This window comes from Triturus cristatus, chromosome 3_2 (assembly GCF_964204655.1).
Source record: "Triturus cristatus chromosome 3_2, aTriCri1.1, whole genome shotgun sequence".
NCBI classification, from domain to species: Eukaryota; Metazoa; Chordata; class Amphibia; order Caudata; family Salamandridae; genus Triturus; species Triturus cristatus.
Genome location: NC_140584.1, coordinates 948,850,546 through 948,870,214, shown reverse-complemented (window position 1 = coordinate 948,870,214; position 19,669 = coordinate 948,850,546). Strand labels below are relative to the sequence as shown.

The 19,669-nt window shown below is 43.8% G+C and overlaps 1 pseudogene; it reads right to left on the bottom strand.

Annotated features, from left to right (window-relative positions):
• Positions 1–4,396: 4,396 nt before the first annotated feature.
• The window catches only part of LOC146858862 (keratin, type I cytoskeletal 10-like), a 74,306-nt pseudogene continuing 59,033 nt past the window's right edge, over positions 4,397–19,669 (bottom strand).

The window sequence follows — 19,669 nt, the reverse complement described above, 5'->3', positions numbered from 1 at the left end:
GATCGGCCTGCGCGTGTTTTCCCTGCGGGGGTGCCGTAAGAGTAAGTCGGCACCCGTCACGCTCGGAGCCACAAGGACAGTCGCTGCCACTAGTATCGACGTTGGGGTGGTGCTTTGTGCGCCGCCGGGCTTCCACCGATCAGCTGTCTGTGGTCCGACGGGTAAGGCCGCAGCCTCGCGTGAATCGCGTCCAGGGCAGTGCGCACCTCCTCCGGCGAGACAGTAGAGATGAACCCGGCCTGCGGAGCGCCCACCAGATAGTGCTGCCGATCAGCCCCAAACTCGGCAGAGATGTCGCCGGACACCACCACACCTCCGGAAGGGCACCAGGGAGGCAGTCGGGCCAGCAGGAGTCAGCAATGAACGGATATATTAGGAGAGGCGCTCCGGAGCAAAGCTACCAAGCAGCCATTCCTGTCGGCGGTTAGCCACTCCCCCAAACATGGCTTTTTGATTAAATTTAGATTTGCAAGTTTCATGCAGAAAGATGGTAAGCATTACTTTTGTTTGTACTCAATCATGATCACTGCTGAATCGAGCCAATATCAGCATTAAATAGTTCAATGAGATAATGTGCCTGCCGCCCAGATCTGTATATAATTTGATAGTCACAGGCATGAATGCTGGTGGTTTAAGGAAGCCTTTGTGAAATAAAAACCCTGAGTCGAGTATTGGTAAAACATGGAATTAACTTCACAAGCTTGTTAAAGGTTTCAAAGATTTGCAAAAAAATTGCACCAGGTGAGCTAGATCACCTGATCAGGACCAGGAATTCTCAGGCTGTTCCTGCATTTTTTTCCATGTTTATGTAGCACAAACCTGGCACAAGGGTTTTAAAGTGCTTTACAAGAGAACCAGATTACGTTACACATTTTTAAGAGAAAGTCATTTGCTCAGAATAACTGGATGTTGAGCCAAATCAGGGGTGTAAGCCTGGTGTCCGCGCAGCAGCTCTAGCGATTAGGCAAGATATTAGAAAGAAGCCTAGCATTACGAGACTCCCCAACTGCCATTGAATCTGAACTATCGAACTAGAGAAGAAAAGGGTCACCTTCACCCACAGGACAAGAGCAAGGTCCAGCTGATGTAATACATGTTTAGAGCCACTCTCAAGTTACAAAGCCACACAGATTAACCACCCAGACTAAACCCACAAAGCATATGCGAAACAGTGCTGCTCCTTAGGGGGGAAGATGCATTCGGACCATCCATGGACTGCACTTGTGGGTGAGCATATACCGCCCTTGGATCTGACCAACATTTTGCGATGAGTTGGGTAGACCAAGGGCGCCCAGAGTGAGGACATGTGAGGCTATTTCCTTTTTACGCTTAGTCCATGGATGGTGTCCTGAAGGCTGAAAGAGAAAGCTACAGATGCCTCTTACTCATTCCTCAGACAAAACTACTGCATCCCTAAGTTGCTGGGGTAACCAGTTGACATAGGGATTACCATCACCACTGCAAAACCTGAAACACAGCCATCCATTCACAAGATGCAGGCCCCTAAAGTTGGTGTGGCCTCTGGGAGGTCACTGTGTGTGTGCATGTTTATTTCCCTGCACCAGTGGCTCCCCGGAACATGAACATTTCGATTGGTGGAGAAAGAGTCTGGTCTACCTGAACTGTTTCTGGTTTCCCTTTCCACCAACCAGAAGAACTTCGGTTATCATGATAATCAAACGCCGGTGGTCTCAAGGCATTGTCAAGTACACACATTTAGCACATCTCAACATGTAGAGATGCATACAGTTCACTTTTAGGTGGTGGATAATGGGGTGTGAGATACAATAAATATACCACTGTCGCGGCCCAACTGAGCTACCCATTTTTAAACTAGACTTGAAAAGATGTCTTTAGATAAATAGAAAGGTAAACTGTAACATTTTCGTTACCAGCAAGGCTAAATGATTAGTCGAGGACAGAAAACAGAGCTATGGATTGCCCCCACTCAAACAATCGAGGACAGTATAATATCACATTTAGTAGATGTGCTAGTGCTGCTGGCTGGGGTTTCTAAGAGCTAGAAATTTCTCTCGTGTAATTTTATCTCTAGAGAAGGTTCTAGGTTCTTCTGTTTATATTCAATATCCATTACATGACTGCCCTTCTTATAACCAGTAAATAAAGATCATTATAGTCCTGGCTGTGCATCGACTTTGTGATAGTTGTGCTTTTCTGAGTCTGATATTCAAACCTAGGGCCTGAGTTTGGCGGACGGGTCCGCCATCACAAATGGATATCCCATCCGCTGTATTACACGTGCATTTATTACTATGCCACTTGTATTAAGGACGATGGGTTATTCATCGCTTTGTGACCGAGTGCCCACCTGACAAACTCAAAATCAGGCTCTTATTGACAATTCTTCGATAGTACTTGAATGCTCGCTATCGGTATCCTTGGGGAGTCGAGTATATAAGGGAGTAACTTAGTGATATACTTGGAGTACAACGGCACCACAAGAACTCCGACACCAATGGTAAAACAGCACCCACCACAGATAATGCACAGTGACATCTGACTCTGCCAGATACAGAGTAAAGGCTCCATAATCTGAAAAGAACCTACAGTCAGCAAGTAGCCCCCTAGAGTACCTTTCGATGTGCATGGAGAGTATGACCAGCACCCCCATATATCTCTAGAATGACAATAATATCGGAGAGATTGAGCCCCTCTCCATTCTTTGAATTAAAGCACAAAATGGTGCTTGTCTGACTTACCTCCTCTGTTGGTCTTCTCGGCAGGTTTCTTGTCTCCGCCCGGTACCCTATGAGACAGGAAGTTAATGTCAGAACAATTGAATCCCTGCAAGATTCACGCCTCCATCTTTATCTTAACTCTGAATCTTCCCATATTAGTGGTCCTAAGTGAAGCACATTTTAAATGTGATGTAGGTAAGATTTTAAACACATGCAGTGAACCTGATTTCATCAACACAACTTAACTGTCCCATAACAAGAATAACCTCTTATCTTATTTTATTGAATATAACTTAAAGGTTGAACTAGTGGGGAGTTAAGATAAAAATATTTAACAGTCTAAAGAATTAATACTTAAAATGTATCTGCCCATTTTGTGGATTGCACAAAGTCTGATTAAGGCGCTCATTTGAAGCTCAGTAGGTCTGTGAATGCGAATCATGGTGAAAATTTAAAAAACACAGTTGTTGGGTCACATTATTAAAGAAGTATGTTTTCATTCTGATTCAAATTTATAATTATTGAATCTTTTGTTTGGAGAGAATTATTTTGTTTCTCCAATGAACTGGTTCTTTTTTGAAGAATAAATGTGTTTTTTTTGTCAAAGAAAAAAAATTCTATTATTTCTTTTACTTATTTTAATGTTAGGAAAACAAAATACAAAATACACTTAAAAAGAAAAAAGTATGGAAATATTAAGAGGAGTTGAAAATACACAAATATTTAACAGTTTGATATATTGATATATCATTATATTTATTATGTTACAAACCAGTTCAAAAAGGAGACCCTCAGCCTAGTAGCAGAAACTTTTATTAATTAGCTAATATCTCTTTAAATCCTAAAAATGTAAGGACTTGGTAATTGGATCAAATTTACACCTTGAAGATCATAGCCTATAAGTCATCATTCCAGTTGCCCGTTCAGAAGAGAAACATGAGATATACTCCTGCCACCACAAGATGGAAGATGGAAGGTGGGTGGAAGATGGAATGCCCCTTTTCTTCAATGCCTAAAGAATGGTTAGTTGAGCAACAGTGGCTGCATCAGCTACCAAAGGCTGATAACCAGACATTATTAATACTTGAGAATCCCACCCAAAAATAAGGAGGATGGAGGAGTGCTGATACCTAGATTTGCAGATCAGATTGATTCTAGAATAAATCTTGTCCCAGGATTTACACAATTCTTAAAAATCAGAAAACATAAACGAGTAATCTGCCAAAAGTCTTCTTCACCTGGTGCAAGAAGATATAGCTTTTGTCCCTGTCGAAAGAGCCAATGTGGATAATAATTAATCCAAACTATTGTGTGAAAGCTTTAAATACAGAGTTTATCAAGTTTCAATGAGCACAATTTTCTTTTTTTTTTTTAAATAGTTTTTTGCCGATTAATTTATTGTTCTTGATATGATTTGCGGCTTGTTGCAAAGCACATTTTGAGTCCGAATTTAAGCTATTTGCTTTCAGGCAAAGTAAATGTATGTAGTTCTAATCCTTCTGTGTACAGATTAGTTCCAACCGCAATAACCTTCTAGAGCTCATCTGCACTGGTATGCTAGGGCTTACGGTACACTTTTTGGATGAATGTCATACAACATTGGCCAATGGAAAAGCTGAATCAGAAGCCATTTTAAGTAACCATCCTTAAAGGAGCCGCCCAGTGTTCTTGTTATCCCATCCCACTCACTTGCTGTCCTACCCTTCCAGGAGGCTGCGGTACTTTCCTATCTCTTGCTCCAGGCACGCTTTGATGTTTAGGAGGGTCGTGTACTCAATGTTGTTTTGTTCCATGTCGGATCTCATCTGGCTCATCTCTGATTCAATATTGGTGATCCTGGTCTGCAGCTGTGCCAGCTGCATGCAATAGCGCCCTTCTGTTTCCGCTAGACTGGCTTCTAATGAGGCTTTCTGCGAGTAGGAGGAGAGGTGATGTCAAGCAATAAAGCATGCATTCTTGGTACAAATAAGATCAAATCAATAATTGCTCTATCTAAAAAAAATACTGTTACATATGCCATCCCAATTATAAAGCCAATTACAGCTACACTTATTACCCCTATTGGTGTGGTGCAAGAACTGCCCCGGTGCTTATAGTGATACAAAATGTGAGGTAGAAGACGCATCCAAACAAACAACCTCCCCCAACATTTAGTAGGTATGATAAGGAAAAAAAGAAAACATTTTGTTTCTAAATGTAGCTTCTTTCAATATCTTAGGGATAGGTGAGGTGTTAAAACAGACACTTTCCACTTTTTGTCAAATGTTAAATATAGAATAGCATTTATATGACATGAAAAATATAGATCTATTTTATAACATTTGAGCATTGACGTCAAGAAACCAATTGTAGGTACAATGTAGCTTGTTAATACAATCAGCTTTCTTTTTGGAGATAATCTCATATATACTGAGTAACATATCCACCACTCAAATCACATTCATATTTTCACTATATTTCACCACTAATCATTTCTGGGTTCCGAAGTAGCGTCCTACTCACCGAAAAGCGCTTCAACACCCCATGAAGGGTAGCGAGCGCTATATAAATGTAAACCTTTTTCTCTTCTGTCCCTCTACTATCCGTCTCAATGCAAATAACTGACTAACATATCCATCACTCAAATAGCTTTCATATTTTCATTATACTAATTCACCACTAATCCTTTATGGGTTCAAGAGTAGCGTGCTACTTGCCGAAAAAGCACATCAACGCCTCGCCAGTAATAAGGGCTATATAAATTCAATAACTAAACGATACAATATATTATTGATGGGGAACAATGACCAGAAAGAAAACAGAGCATTTAGTCAATACGAAGAATCTAGGGGCCATATGTATCAAAATTGTTTTTTGCGATTCTCAAAATGCGATTTTTAGTGAATCGATGTATATAAAAGATCGCAAAATTCTAGCGAATCACTGAAAATCGCAGAATAAAATGCCAATACCTATTTTGCGATACCTTAATTGCAAATAAGGAATCGCAATTTAGAGAATCGGCAATTCAGGTGCAGCTTGATAACATCACAACCAGGAAGTGTGACTGCCCATGCTGCACCTGATTGCCAGAAGCTAAGTGAGAGGCTGAGAGGAGAGTCGAAGAAGTGTGCACTGCCAGGCAGAGTAGGAGAAATGGATCCACAGGTGAAAGAGAAGGTGCAGGAGGAGAATGTTAACAAAAGGAAACAGACGTTCAGTGAGAGGGAGCAGGAGGTGCTAATCCAGGAAATAGTAGTCAGCCATGAGCTCCTGTTTGGGAAGAAATCCTTACATGTGCCAGAGGCATGCAAAAGGAAAATTTGGAATGAAATCCAGGAGAAGGTGAATGCCATCAGCGTGACCCACCGCACTGTTGAGGACCTCCGCAAAAGGTGGTACGACATGCGCCAAAGATCCAAAGAAAAGGTGGCAACAAGGTTGGCTGAGGCCAAGAGGACTGGTTGGGGTACATCCACTGCAAGTGAGTCCACACCCCTTGTGTCAGTGGCGTGGCTGACCTGGACAGCTCCGACTCACCAAACACCAGACAATATAAGCTGCATGCCATTACTCCCCTGATACATCACCACCTCACTCACACACTAAGGAAACACCCAGACACTAAACAGGAATGCAACTCCAGTACATGATAACAAGCACACCCAGCAATGCATTATGGGAGATGTAGTCACATGCACCAAACAGTGGAGCAGTGAGACACAGGAAGGTAGATTATGGATGAGTAATTCAGGGAAGGCAAAAAACAGACAGATACTACTCATGTAACTCAAAACTGACAACTGTATTGCATGACCAATGAGAGGCAGGACACCAAATTAATGTGTGCATTTACATTCACAGCACCACCTGAAACACAGGAACTCATTTCTGAAGGTGAGGATGCATCCAACAATGAGTACCAGGCAGGGCAAGAGGTGCAGGAGGAAGCAAGACCAACAATCCCTGTGCCATGCAGACGGTTCATAGTGCCACCAGTCCCACTACTGGAGGCAGGACCACAGGACACAAGAGGAGAATCCCAGCCAGTCCAGGCACAGTGTGCAGCACAGATCAGAGCACAGTCCCCTGTCCATCCTAGTCAAGGAAGTGGGTCCAGACGCAGAACACGGCCGTCCACCAGCGCTGCTGCTGTAGACTAAGACACCGTGTTCGGCGGGATTGAAGGCACCATGGTTGAAGTCCAGCGCCTGCAAGCAAAAGCATTAAGGTCAATCCAGCGCCAGTTTGCCTCCCACAACCACAACATGACCGAGATGATGGATAGGTTCAGGGACATGACCTGTGCACTACAAGGACTGTGTTCCGAGCTGAGGAGAGAACGGGCAGCCAGGCGCAGGGAGAGACAATGTCTCCACACCCGGCTGAACATGTACACCAAGGCTGTCAACTACCTGAGTACCGCCACGACACTGCTGTCACGTCGCTGTGTAAGCATGCAGCATGAGATGGCTCACTGCTGCTAGGATGTGGCCAGGGGCCTGGTGTGGGTGAGGCATGCCATGGACCAGCTGTGGGCAGCTGCCACAGGTGGCACCGGACCACTGAGCTCATTGGAGAGTGAGGATCAGTCCAGTAGGAGCAGCATCACTCCACCAATTCCCCAGGCAGACGGCGGAGTGCGCGGCAGGGGAGATCACACGATGACTCGGGGGAGGGCAGTGGACACCCTGAGCGGGGGGCAACAGGCCGTGCATGCAGGAGATGAACTGGCATCAGTGGAACATGGCAATGGGTGAGGCAACACATTGCATCTTGACTTATGTTTGTGTGACATCCTTGCACTGTGGCTCTAACATGTGCAAGCAAATGTGACACGCTTTAGGTGTACGTCAGGCTGCGTGACAGTTATGTTCCTGCCACATAGGAAATGACAAAACACAGTTGTGCACCAATCTGTAGCATTGTGTCATCATTACTCACCTAGAAATAGTTCTTAGTGATCTCATCTCGTCTCTGGCGCCCGGCAGCCGCCCCAACACCACCTGCTGGTCTGCACCATGGAGCTGGGCCCTCCTCATTCAATGATTCGGAATCTGTGAGCTCCACTGGGGTGCCTTTCTTGGTGGCGATGTTCTGTAGCATGGCACATGTGACCACGATTTTGCAGCACTTCTCAGGGCTGTACTGTAGCGCTCCTCAACTCTTATGGAGGCAGGGGAAATGGCTCTTCAGGATTCCACATGTTCTCTCAATGGCACAGCGTGTGGCTCTGTGGGCGCTGGTATACCTCCGCTTCCCTGCTGTGGCTGGATTCAGGTACGGAGTCAGGATGTAGTCACGTACAGCATACGCACTGTCACCTGCAGGGCGACACAAATTAGGTTAAACACTGTCTTGCCACTTCAGACCTTTACTGATTGTGTGTTTGTAAGCCATGCATTTACCTAGCAGGTAGCCCTCACCAAACTCGCCATCTGTGAGTCGTCGGTTTATACCACTGTGGCGAAACATGAATGAGTCATGTGTGCTGCCCGGGTATTTAGCAACAATGTCAGTGATGACATGTTTGGCATTGCACATTACCTGTATGTTCAGGGAATGATAGGACTTGCGGTTCCTGAACACATACTCATTCTGTGACGGGGTGAGAGTGCAACATGGGTCCCATCTATGCAGCCAATTACGTGGGGGAATTGGGCTATCCGGTAGAAATCCTGCTTGGTCTGATCTAGTGCCTGTTGTGTGCTGGGGAATTAGATGTGGTGATGCAGCCTCTGTACCATTGCATCAAGGAAAGCGTGGAAGAAGCGTGACAGGCAACTCTGGGAGACCCTCCTGCTGTAGCTATCACCCCCTGAAAACTCCCTGATGCCAGTAAGTGCAGTGAGCACAGGACCTGTACATGGGTGGGAATGGTGGGTGCCCTGCGTGTGGGGTGCTCTAGTATGGGTTTGAGCTCCTCTATTAAGTCCAGGATGCTGTCTGCGTTCAGCATGTAGTTCACATGGATCTCCTCCTCTGTCTGCTGGAACAGGATGATGCGTGCTCTGAAGATCCTTTCCTGGCATCTCCTTCTCTGTGCAGCAGCTCTGATTTGCAGCCTCCTGGCTATCACATACAACCCAGCCATTGTGAAACCCCCTATAGCATTGTGGGCCTGTTTAAATGGGTAGGACCTGGTTACCACCTGCTCAGAGTTGGTGGTAATTGCGATGTGCAAATTGCGAATTTCGCATATTCGCAATTTGCGATTTTTACTTACATCTCATTTTGCGAATTCGCTATTTGAGAGCAGGTTATTAGTGAATGATGCGCACTGCATCGGCCTTTACAGGAAAGATGCCTGAAGCAGATTATAGACTGAAAGCCCTGGGTTGCATTACTTTGGAGAGCCATGTCACTTGTAATGAGGAGGCCAAGTATTCCATACTGATCATGGACTTTCTTGTGAACATTTATCTACCCTAACAGTTGGTAGTATCTCACACAGTGTTTACTACTTTAAATGTCTTGAATTTGTCAGCAACTGAGAAAACAGTATTTAAAATAATAACTCAAGGCCAGAGTTGTTGTAGGCAGGCTAAGGATCATCTTATGAGTTAGTGTGAGGATCCACATATTTGATAAATGTTAGATACATCCACTTGCCCTAAAAAAGATTGATGGCGGAACAGGTAATGCGGAGGGCCTGGCCTGGCCACTGGTGATGATCAGATGCCTTCTATTGTTATATTTGTACCAGAAAAGGGCTTCCCTCTTCCAGAGGTTACTTGGGTATAGATCTTTTACATAAGGAACGCTTTATCAGAGACTACTTATAATATGCCTCGCTGGGTTTACTGCTAGTCAAAGGCAGAGAGGATTGTAGATGGGGAAGAGGGCGGGCGCCTCATTTTAAGGAGTGGCTGAATGACCTTATATTCTGCCAAGGCCAGCCATCACATATGGATGTTGCCGAAGGTTACCGACGATGCATAATGGGACAGTAGACACGGGGGGTGATAAACACATCATATGTCTATATATAGGAAAATTATTCCCTCTGGTTGTGGAGCTACTTTAGGAGAGAAGTAAGGACAGCTTCGACATCTGCCTTGAAGCACATCACAGCAGAAGATTATTTGGATGGATACACATTGAAGAGGAAAAAGTCCTCTAAGGGAGGTACTATTGTGGTACCTTTGACTGCACTCAGCAATGGAGACCTTGTCACACACTGTCGACACACATATTGCAAATGCACTCACTCAAGTGGTCGACAATGGCCAACTAGGAAAATGTCATGCTGCTTTTGCTTAATGACCAAGAATCAAAAGGGACTATTTTCAAAGTCTACTTAAAGACAATAATTCGAAACTCTCTATTAAAATTGGGTAGCTGCCATGTCTTGAAGACCAAGAGATACTTCTTTCTTAGAGCAGGAAGATTGGATCCAGGGAATTTTTTCAAAATAATTACTTTGTAAGCAAATTCTATTAATAGGCACTGATTGTAAATGTATCTTACATAGATCTGTATCGATGCTTCTGCGACCCACAGCGGCAACCCCTGTCCTACAGTGTTAACGAATGCCGCAGAGCAGCTAAAGCACATGCCACAAATAGGGGTTTAGGTTCTATCAACGAGGTCATTGTGAGATTATCTGGGTAGTTTTATATTTTTAACAAGTTTCCTCTCATAACTTCCAGTATGAATTTGTGGATGCTTAGAAAGGCAGCTGGCTTAGCATCACAGACTGATGTTTCAGTTTCTTGTCCAGTTAATGCAGGTCACACTTTTTTCTCAATTGACTCACCTTTCCAAGGTCAAAGGAATGATTATTATTCAGTTGCAAGATATCAGTATGATTCATATTATTCACCACCATCAATCTTCATGGGTTGCTTTTGCTTGCTGTGTGCAATATACCTATGTTCAGGCTTATTTTTTTGTTTGAATATAGTGATTAAATTCTGGGCCCGCAAAGGTGATGAAAAAGTAAGTAATTCTACAAAGACTCTCTACCCAAACCAGAGCACTTGCTACAACATGAAACTGATTATGGAATTCTGGCTTTACCCATAATGCCTTGCTGAGGAGCATAAGCTCACAGCAATGCTATGAACTCACCATGCTGAGCTGTGCCTGCAGTTCGATCTCCGGACTCTGCAAGCTCTGAGGGACACTCGATATCTCGCTCTTCACTGATTGGAGGCTTTGAATCAATTATTTGCTCTGCAAAGAGAACAATGCATAATTTGTAAGGCCTCATCTTTCAGATGTGATTGATGCAGAGGCCGATGACTGCTGGGTGAGATGGCTAGACATCGTCTGCTCAATGCCACAGATTACCACACATTTTTCACTAAGAATTAATGCTACTAGGAATACCAATTGTTTTGCATTCTACTGTTCTTCACGCCAAGGAGCTCATTACTATAACAAATGCAGAAAAACATTTTACGTTCGCAAACCCTGTGATGAGTAAAATGATTTGCTAAAAATGTATTTTGTCCATGTATTAAGCCCCTTTTGCAAATCAGAAAGCCATTTTCAGGGGCAAAGCCAATCTCAGGCCATTGGAAATTGAAACCTGGCTATTTAATATTCCTTAGGCCAGTCGGTCTATGATCCCTCTACAAATTGGAATTTAGCACAAAATTACAGTCAGGTTATCAAAGAGTCAATGCATTATATGCAGCCACTCTTGGCCGCCCCCTCCCTCATACATCTGGCCCATAGTGCTCTCTCAAACACAAGGCCAATAGTATATGGTGGAAAGTGTTACTCACTTCTAAGCAATCTCCCTTGATGCTGCTTTATAAGTATCATGTAAAAACCTGTACCTCATACCCAACAAACTCATGAGATGAAACAAACCATCAAGAAAAATGTTTATTCCCAAATCCAATTTTTTTAATCAAGAGAATGGGCCAGATGCGACTAACAGGCATGTGGGGGGTGGGGGGAGGAGATGGTGAGAAAGCTTCTCTCTGAAATAAGAGAAGTAAATCTGATACAAATACTTTACAAATGTTGGTAATGGGTTGAAGCAATGGTGTTCTTTCATTTCTTATAGACCCTATCTCTGTTGTAACTTCAATCCCCAGATCCCCTGTCAATGACTTGCGCACCAGCATGGGACCAGACATCCCAAAACCACGGCTAGCTGGTTGCTTTAACCTTTAAAACACACTGAAAGGCCAGGGAACTAAATATTCAAAATGGTGTCTCCCACTCAAACTTCAACACATAATCTCTACCATAAAACAAATATGTAGATGATAAAGACAGTGTTGTAATGTGCTCTTTGCTCACGTTAAATTGCATGTCAAGTGGGTTTTGTCATCAATACCCACCCGCTAGGTGAAGGTGATGAAGATGAAATAGTTAAAGCGATGCATGCGTCTACTCACCCTAGCCTGGTACTGCTCCTCTGCCTGCTTCTGATACTTCTCGGCCAGCTTCTCGTAGTCCAATCTCGACTCGTTCAGAACCTTCAGCAAGTCTGCTCCTGGTGCCGCGTTCATCTCAACATTGAGGCTTGCTGGCTTGCTGTTTCTGGGCCACCTTAATTTCCTGTGTAAAACTTCAGCGTGTCATTTGCCTGACTAATTCCTGGTAAAGCTCAGGTAGTGCAACTGTGAGAACATGCACTTTGGCAATGTCACATTTCTGATGTCACCCTCTGACATCACTTCTAGAGTGCCATTTCTCTGAAATCTGTAATGTTCTACATTAAAGTTGTCTTCAAAGACCTCTAGTTTGTATTGATAGTTTTCTGGCTATGCTTTGAAACTTTGCACTGCGCATGGCTCAGCATGGGAGGATTCTCTGTCACAGTGACTAGATTATTTGCTACTTTTGAGCCAACAGCACTTTGGATTCTGGGATGTGTAGTTCTCATTCCCACAACATAAACATTGCTCTACAAATCAGGGCAGGCAGATGGATGTTGGTTGAAGGCGGCACCCGTGATTTGTGGCCAGTGGATGGGCCAAATAGAAATCTCTGCCTATAATGCACAGTGTGATTTGGGCGAGTGTGTGTGTCACTGCTGTGTAAAAGGAGGTGTCAGAAGCAACATACCATATGGAAGAGGATGGCAGGATGAGCAAGAACCTGCATTATCAGTAGATGTACATAACAGCCACAAAACTAGAGAATCACATTGGAATAGACATACATGCTGGCCATCCTTTAGGTTTGTGAAAGGTGCTTTGACCTGAGAGCAGGCACTCGTGGTAGTTGGTGCTTTAAATGGACAGCTACTGAGTACCTACAGTGCTTTATAATTTTAAAGTAACAGTGCATACCAGCAGTATGTACTTTTGTGTTGGTGCAACCCTTTTAATGGGAATGTACCACTACTTATTTTTAGAAAAAATATACTTTGAGATATTGAGTAATTGCACCTTTATGCTTCTATTTCAAGCACTGATGGTTGGTGAATCGAAGTGCATCGCTAGTGACAATAGTTGGGGGCGTGGTCTTATTTACCTTTGCCATACTTCAGTCATCAAGGACTGTGATCACACAAGGATTGCAGGATAGCCTCATGACATAGTCAAAAAACAGTATCTTAAGATTCCAGTGACATCACAAACTGGAAGATCGCCGCATCAAATATAGACAGTGAGTCGCCGGTGTATATTTGGGGCAGTACTATACCCATTTTTGCTCTCATTGTCGTCCCAAGATACTGGCCTGCCTTGACCACCTGGAACTTCTATTTAGAGTCCTTTTATATTTCGTGAACACACTTTTAGTGCTTTGATTCAAGCTTCCCTGACCATACACTAAATTCTCAGAATATCAATGCATCATATCCTTCGAGAAAACCTCCCCCTAGTCAACTGCTGCCCTACCTTTTTGAGAGCTTTTGATTTTTTGGTTTGGATACAGTTTTAGTGCCTTGAAAATGTGCTTCCTGAACCAACACACATGTCAGCTGACCCTTTAAAGCCTATGAACCATCACTACATTTTTGATCTACATCTATTTGATCCTAGCTAGGGGTGGGTGTAGCCCGCGTAATTCTGAGTAGTGTAATCATGTGGAATTACCTAAGAATTTTGCAAGATTATGCTTGAATTACATGAGAAGAGTAATTCTACATTTAGCACCATTTCTCAGAGCAAAAACCCCTTTGCATCCTAAATTGACATGAGGAGGAATTTAGTGATAAGAAATACCATTAAGATCAACAACACGAATAGTGAGCACAAGCAGATGCTCGAGCACATTTAATGTTCTCTGGGGGTAGGATTTTTCCCCAAGTTACTACCAGCATTTACTGCTAGTTTCTTAGCACAAAATGCACCTTTACATTGAAAATGGACACCAGGATGCATTTTTCCCTAAGAAACAGTGCTAAATGGAGCAGAAAAGGAATATTGAGTGTGAGGTTGCTGCTCGCGCTCTCTAAATTTGCTTATAGTAGGATTTTCCCCCCAAATGATTCTTAATTACACGAGCAGGAGCAATTATGTAATTACTGGTAATTTCACAACATAGCATAACACGGTATTTCCGAAATTATCCTCATTATTCCAGCATACTCAAAATTCTGCCAAAGCCTAATCCTAGCCCCAGAGGTCTACCTTAACATCTTACTAGATTGCACAGATACAACATTTCTTATGCTCTTCGTGACTCATGATTTGGTGATCTTATGGTCGCTGCATTTGCTCATTGTGTGGCAGATGGTAATTCTCTTCAAATAATAACACTTTCTATTCTTAAAATTGCATATAATTTTGGTCTAAACATATAGCATTGCTACATTGTTATTCTGAGCTTCTATAGCTAAAATGAGTAGTGCTGTGGCATTTGTGCCACGCATTTCGTTCTTGGGACAACCTTTCTGATTTGAGTGGTCCTGAATGCCGCAAGGTTCAGCACATCGCATACAATATCATTCATTTTGTTTCTGTTGCTATTTCACCTGACTGGATTGGATTGACTTGTGAGTATGAATTTCACTGTCACTGGTTTATCCTCATGGAATAGATTTTCCTAATACGGAACTCAGTGGAAGTCATCTACATAGACAATAGTTGTCTAAAAACATTTAAAGCAAATGTAGGCCTCGATTGCGGCAGTCATAAACTAACAGGACTAATCGAAACTGAAATGTTCTTACGTCTTTGTGGTTCTTCTTGAGTGCCACCAGCTCCTCCGGCAGACTCTCAATCTGTGACTCAGGTCAGAGATGGCCAGGGTCAGCTCGTCCGGGACCCGACGCAGCCCGTTGATGTCGGCATCCATGCTCTGGCGAAGCATCAGCTCATTGTCATACCTGGAAAAATATTTGGAGAGAGAGAGAGGGGCTGACAAAAGCCGCAAGAATCAGCAGCAAGTATCTATGGAAGGAACTCAGACCGCGGACTGCACATATTGAGGTGTGCTCGTGGGATGCCAACAACGCAAATATTATTTACCTAAGGATACACCATGTCCTGGTTAAGTTCTAGAAAGAAGTAAATGATTTCGAATTGTTGCACAGAGGATAAGAATGGTATGTTCTAATCACACAAAGGAGGGATTAGAAATACTTACAGCACAACCAGCCTAGTTCCTGACTTATGTGCTTGCTGCCTAGGCTTAAAGGACCTTTTGAGTTCAGCGGTTATACTGTAACCATAGGACCATTGGTCCAAAACATTGTCCATTCTTTGCCTGGATCCACCGTATAACGCCTAGAACTGCAGCCCAAGTACAGACTCACTCGAACACTGATTCAGTCTATCTGCAGATTTCTCAATGGCCTTCAACCATAAATGGTACATTAATGGAGGGTACTTGACTCCAGGGAACATCTGGGACTGTCTCCTCTCCGCATTACTTACTTGAGTGAAGTGTATCAAGTATGCCAACCTTGAATGTGAGATGCACTGATACCCCTGTGCTGGTGACTCACACTAGGCAAAAGGCAGCCAAGTGACAAGTGGTAACTTGCCTCTACTGGCTCCGTAGTCGCTTGCCTCAAAGTTCCAGAGAAGACGGTTAGAACTTGTTGTAATCAAGGATCGATACTCGCAGGTTATAAAAGATGTAGGTTTGTTAGGTTTAGTTCAGGTTACAGGTAGGCCCCACCAGGAGCAGAAAGAATGCTGGGCTGAGCAACAAGGATGTTGCTCCTGGTGGGGTGTTACCTGTAACCCACCTAAATAAACCTACATCCATAACTTACAATAATCCATCTTATTTGTAACACTGGTGATGATTTAAGAAAGAACCTACGCGTAAAATGTGAATTGAAGATGATTTACTGAGAGAAACTGAGGAACCAAGAATAACCTACTGAGAGACTAGGAGTACAAAAAAGTGAAGCTTGAAGTGAACAGGAAGGCCTGGCAGCCCACTGCTGTCTATCACAGCTGCCAGCCTGCCGGAAACCCTTGAATGAAAGGCGTTTTGGATCCGTTTAGCGAGTGCTGATGGAGTTGGAGGGGATGGGCTGAGCAGCAACGATGCTGCACCTGGTGGGACTTTACCTGTAACTTATTACTAAGCTACATCTGTAACTTACAAGGATTCATCTTATTTGTAACAGAACCATAACAGTGTCTTCCTTAGGAGGAGTGGGCAGGACAGGGGTTCTCCTATTCAGACTCCAGGTGCCATCTCCTTTTTGAAGGAGCCAGACAAAGCCATGGCTCCTTCTTATCTTTAATTTTCATGAAGTCCTAGAAGACAGCACCACCAACCCGCAGCAGGGCACACATCTTCCGAATCACTTCCCCAGCAATTCTCCTAACCCACCAATGAAGATGAGATCATGGAATTTCACATAAGATGCTACATCAGCCTTTCCTGGCAGAGGAAGCAGAAAACAACAAAGGCAAGCCACAACAACGCCCTCAATTAAACATTCTCTCTGCCTACTGGTTAGACAGTCTTGCCAGTCAAACACTACTGGCCTTGATTAGTAGCTAATTCTTGCCGGTGGTAGCCAGTGGTCTCCACCGGCTGTTTTTTCTGCCCACTGTGACTCTCACGTTGTCCAACAAGCAGCATTCCTGATCAATTCCCCTGCCTGTCCTGTCATTTAGTCAGACCCCGCCCCAGCTCAGGCGCAGACGTCATGTGAATGAAGATGTCACAGTGGGTCTGGTATGGGGCAGGGCATGAGTTGTGCAGCACGGCGTGCATACACACTCAACCTCAGGCCTTGAGGAGAACAGAAGAGCGACAGTGACTCAAGCCCACCCTGCAAGCTCAGTCCCCAGCAAATAGAAACATAGAAATGAATATTACTCAGCAAAATGTCATAATCACAACTTTGTGCTGACGTGTAATTTCTTGTGCATACATAAGATCTTGCTTTATTGCAAAATCGCAATGGACACCAAACGTAGAAAACAAGTTTCTAAATGAAGCAGTAGAGTTTTCTAGCTGTGAGAAACGACATTTACTTCATTTTAAAACCCTCCGCAGTCAGCCTGGCGTTGTCTACAGTCAGAATAACCCCGCCCGCCGTGCTCCAAAGCGGCGGCCAAAATCTAGGAAGCAAAAGACTGCGTGAGGCTGAGATCAGAGAGACATGTGCTGGCATCTCTGGTCATGGGGGCCCTTCTTGTACGGTGTGCACCTCTGCTTGCCACACTAAAGAAGAAATGAGGATTACTGGCAGCCAGCATGTAAGAACAGATGCCAACATGGCCCATTATGTGTGCCCCCTTCAACCAGTCCTTGCTTTTTAAGCCAACGTGCCTTTACTTTCCAGGGCTTGACTTGTTTCCTACTTTAGCTTAGGCCCACAATTCAGCAGCCAAATGAGAAGAGGACACGGCGTGACTGAATCCTCCCCTGCCCTACTGGCCTTGTTAAGAGATATTCCTTCTGTTAGGCTATTCGCTATCTTCTCCATAGCCAAGGGCACAACTGCCATGGTGCCAAGAGGCCCCATGTCACGTGTGCGTTCGCCATCTTTAAATCTGCAGGCATCGCACTGTGAGTAGGGTTGCTTGTTCCCATTATATCTGTGGGGCTGTAAATCCGGGAGTGCTTGGTGCTAATGGTTACAGTGCCAGGGGGGCCTGAGTGTACAATATCCCAGATGACTCCATGTCACTGAGACACCCAGTTTTCACTCCAGGACTTTCAGATAACTTCCCAATGCCTTCTGGGAGTTACAGTTTGGCTCACTTGAAATGAAGAACTAACATAGCTGAAAACAATGACTGAAAAAAAAAACACCCGAGGACAGAAAATGTAGTGTACTTGTGAATGGAGACGTAATATTATGACTGTGTCAAAATCACTCCGGAAGCGCAGTGACGCTATACTAATGGGAGATTTGGGCGCTACATAAATACCAGATAGCAACATCCACGTGATACCGGGTTCCTTGTCAGTTTCCCTGTTGTTTTGACATGTTATAAAAGCATTCTTTAATAGTTTCAATACCACTCCCGTCCCTCTTATTCACCACTGCATGAGGGCACATCTGGTTTCTATTTTGCACACGAATAGTAATGTGTGAAATGAGGTTTCAGTGAAGTGAATCACCAAAGTAAAGAGTTTTGATCTGTTTTGATCCTATTAAAGTCTTTCAATTACACTTCAAAATTACTTTTCAAAAAGTGCTTCATTTTCGCTTTCCGAACTGATGAATCTGTACAGTTCATTCACAGTTATTTACATGTTGTTGTGTGTTACAAAAACGGACATTACACAGCCTTTCCTTTTTTACAACAATAAAGTGAATTATGCAACAGATTGTGACCCAATTCACTTTACTTTTCATTCTCTGGCTGCTAAGTGAGAGGCGTTTGTAAACACTAACCCCCTTGTAATTTTGTTTTTAAAAAAAGCAACAATTTGTCAATAGACATTGCCTGACATCTGACCTCTGTCTTTGAAGCAGCAAAGGTGACAAGCTAAATGCAGAATTTGACGGTTATATTTATTTATTGCTTGGACTTCCGCAACCCACCAAAACTCTGCACAGTTTGGGAAACACTTGTCTCGACACATCAAGTGTTTCACGGTCATATGAACCTACTCTTCCATCCTTACAGAATGACTGCCTGCCATAGACTAGGGCTCTTTGTTGTCTTGTTTCTGCGATTATAAAACCAAGACTACAAGTCCCAGAATTCAAAGAAACAACCTGGGTTACAGTAGCTGACACTGTACCAACCTGGTAAACTTGGCAGCTATGTATATTATGTACACTTCTGAGAAATGGGGTCGTGGATTTTAAGTGCCCAGTGTCGAGTGTGAATTAGTTCTGTTTAGTCAGGGCATTCTGCAAAGTGCTATCCTGGCTTCAACATGGATGGGAGAATCAATACTATACACACCACCAGAGCCACCACTGAGCACACACTTGCCATAAAGCAACTCAAGATATTATAGCATGAAGAGCCACACGTCATCAGGAGCAATCCTACTTAGTTCTGACTTTCTAGCCAAGAGCACTTTGCATGTTGGGATTTGTAGGCACAAACTTTTAATGGGGCAAAATAACGTGTTTAGTTCCGGCACGCAAAGTGCTGTTGTTATTACTTATTATTGTTGTACATGGCTTCCACTTGAAGCCTTTAGCATGAACAACCAGAGTGGAATTTGGTCATTCACTGGAGTGACGTCTCAACGGTGATTAACCAGAGGTTAAACACAGTTGTGACGTCACCTAAGGTAAGCAACTCTTCTACTTTTTCTGGGTCTCCCGTGCCACGAGAACTGCAGAAGAATGATGGTTGGCGGGTAATGGGTGAATATCAGGGGGGGCATATTGCATGGGCGAGCTGGGTCATGGCCCAGGGCGCCAATCTTCTGAGGGGCGCACAGAGCTGTCTGCATTAAAGTCCTGTACACAGCAGCATCTCTCTTACTTGACTCCAATGGATGAGACTAAACAAATGTTAGTCTTTTTTTGCTTCTCTTTTTTACTTGCTGCAGTTGACATTTTGCACGCCATGTACCCCTTCCTTCCCTTCCCAGCTCCCTCTCACCGACCTGCTGACAGTCTAGGTTTAAACACCCATTAGGTTCAAGTCATTTCGAGGACCCCACAGACCTCAGTGAATGCAGGT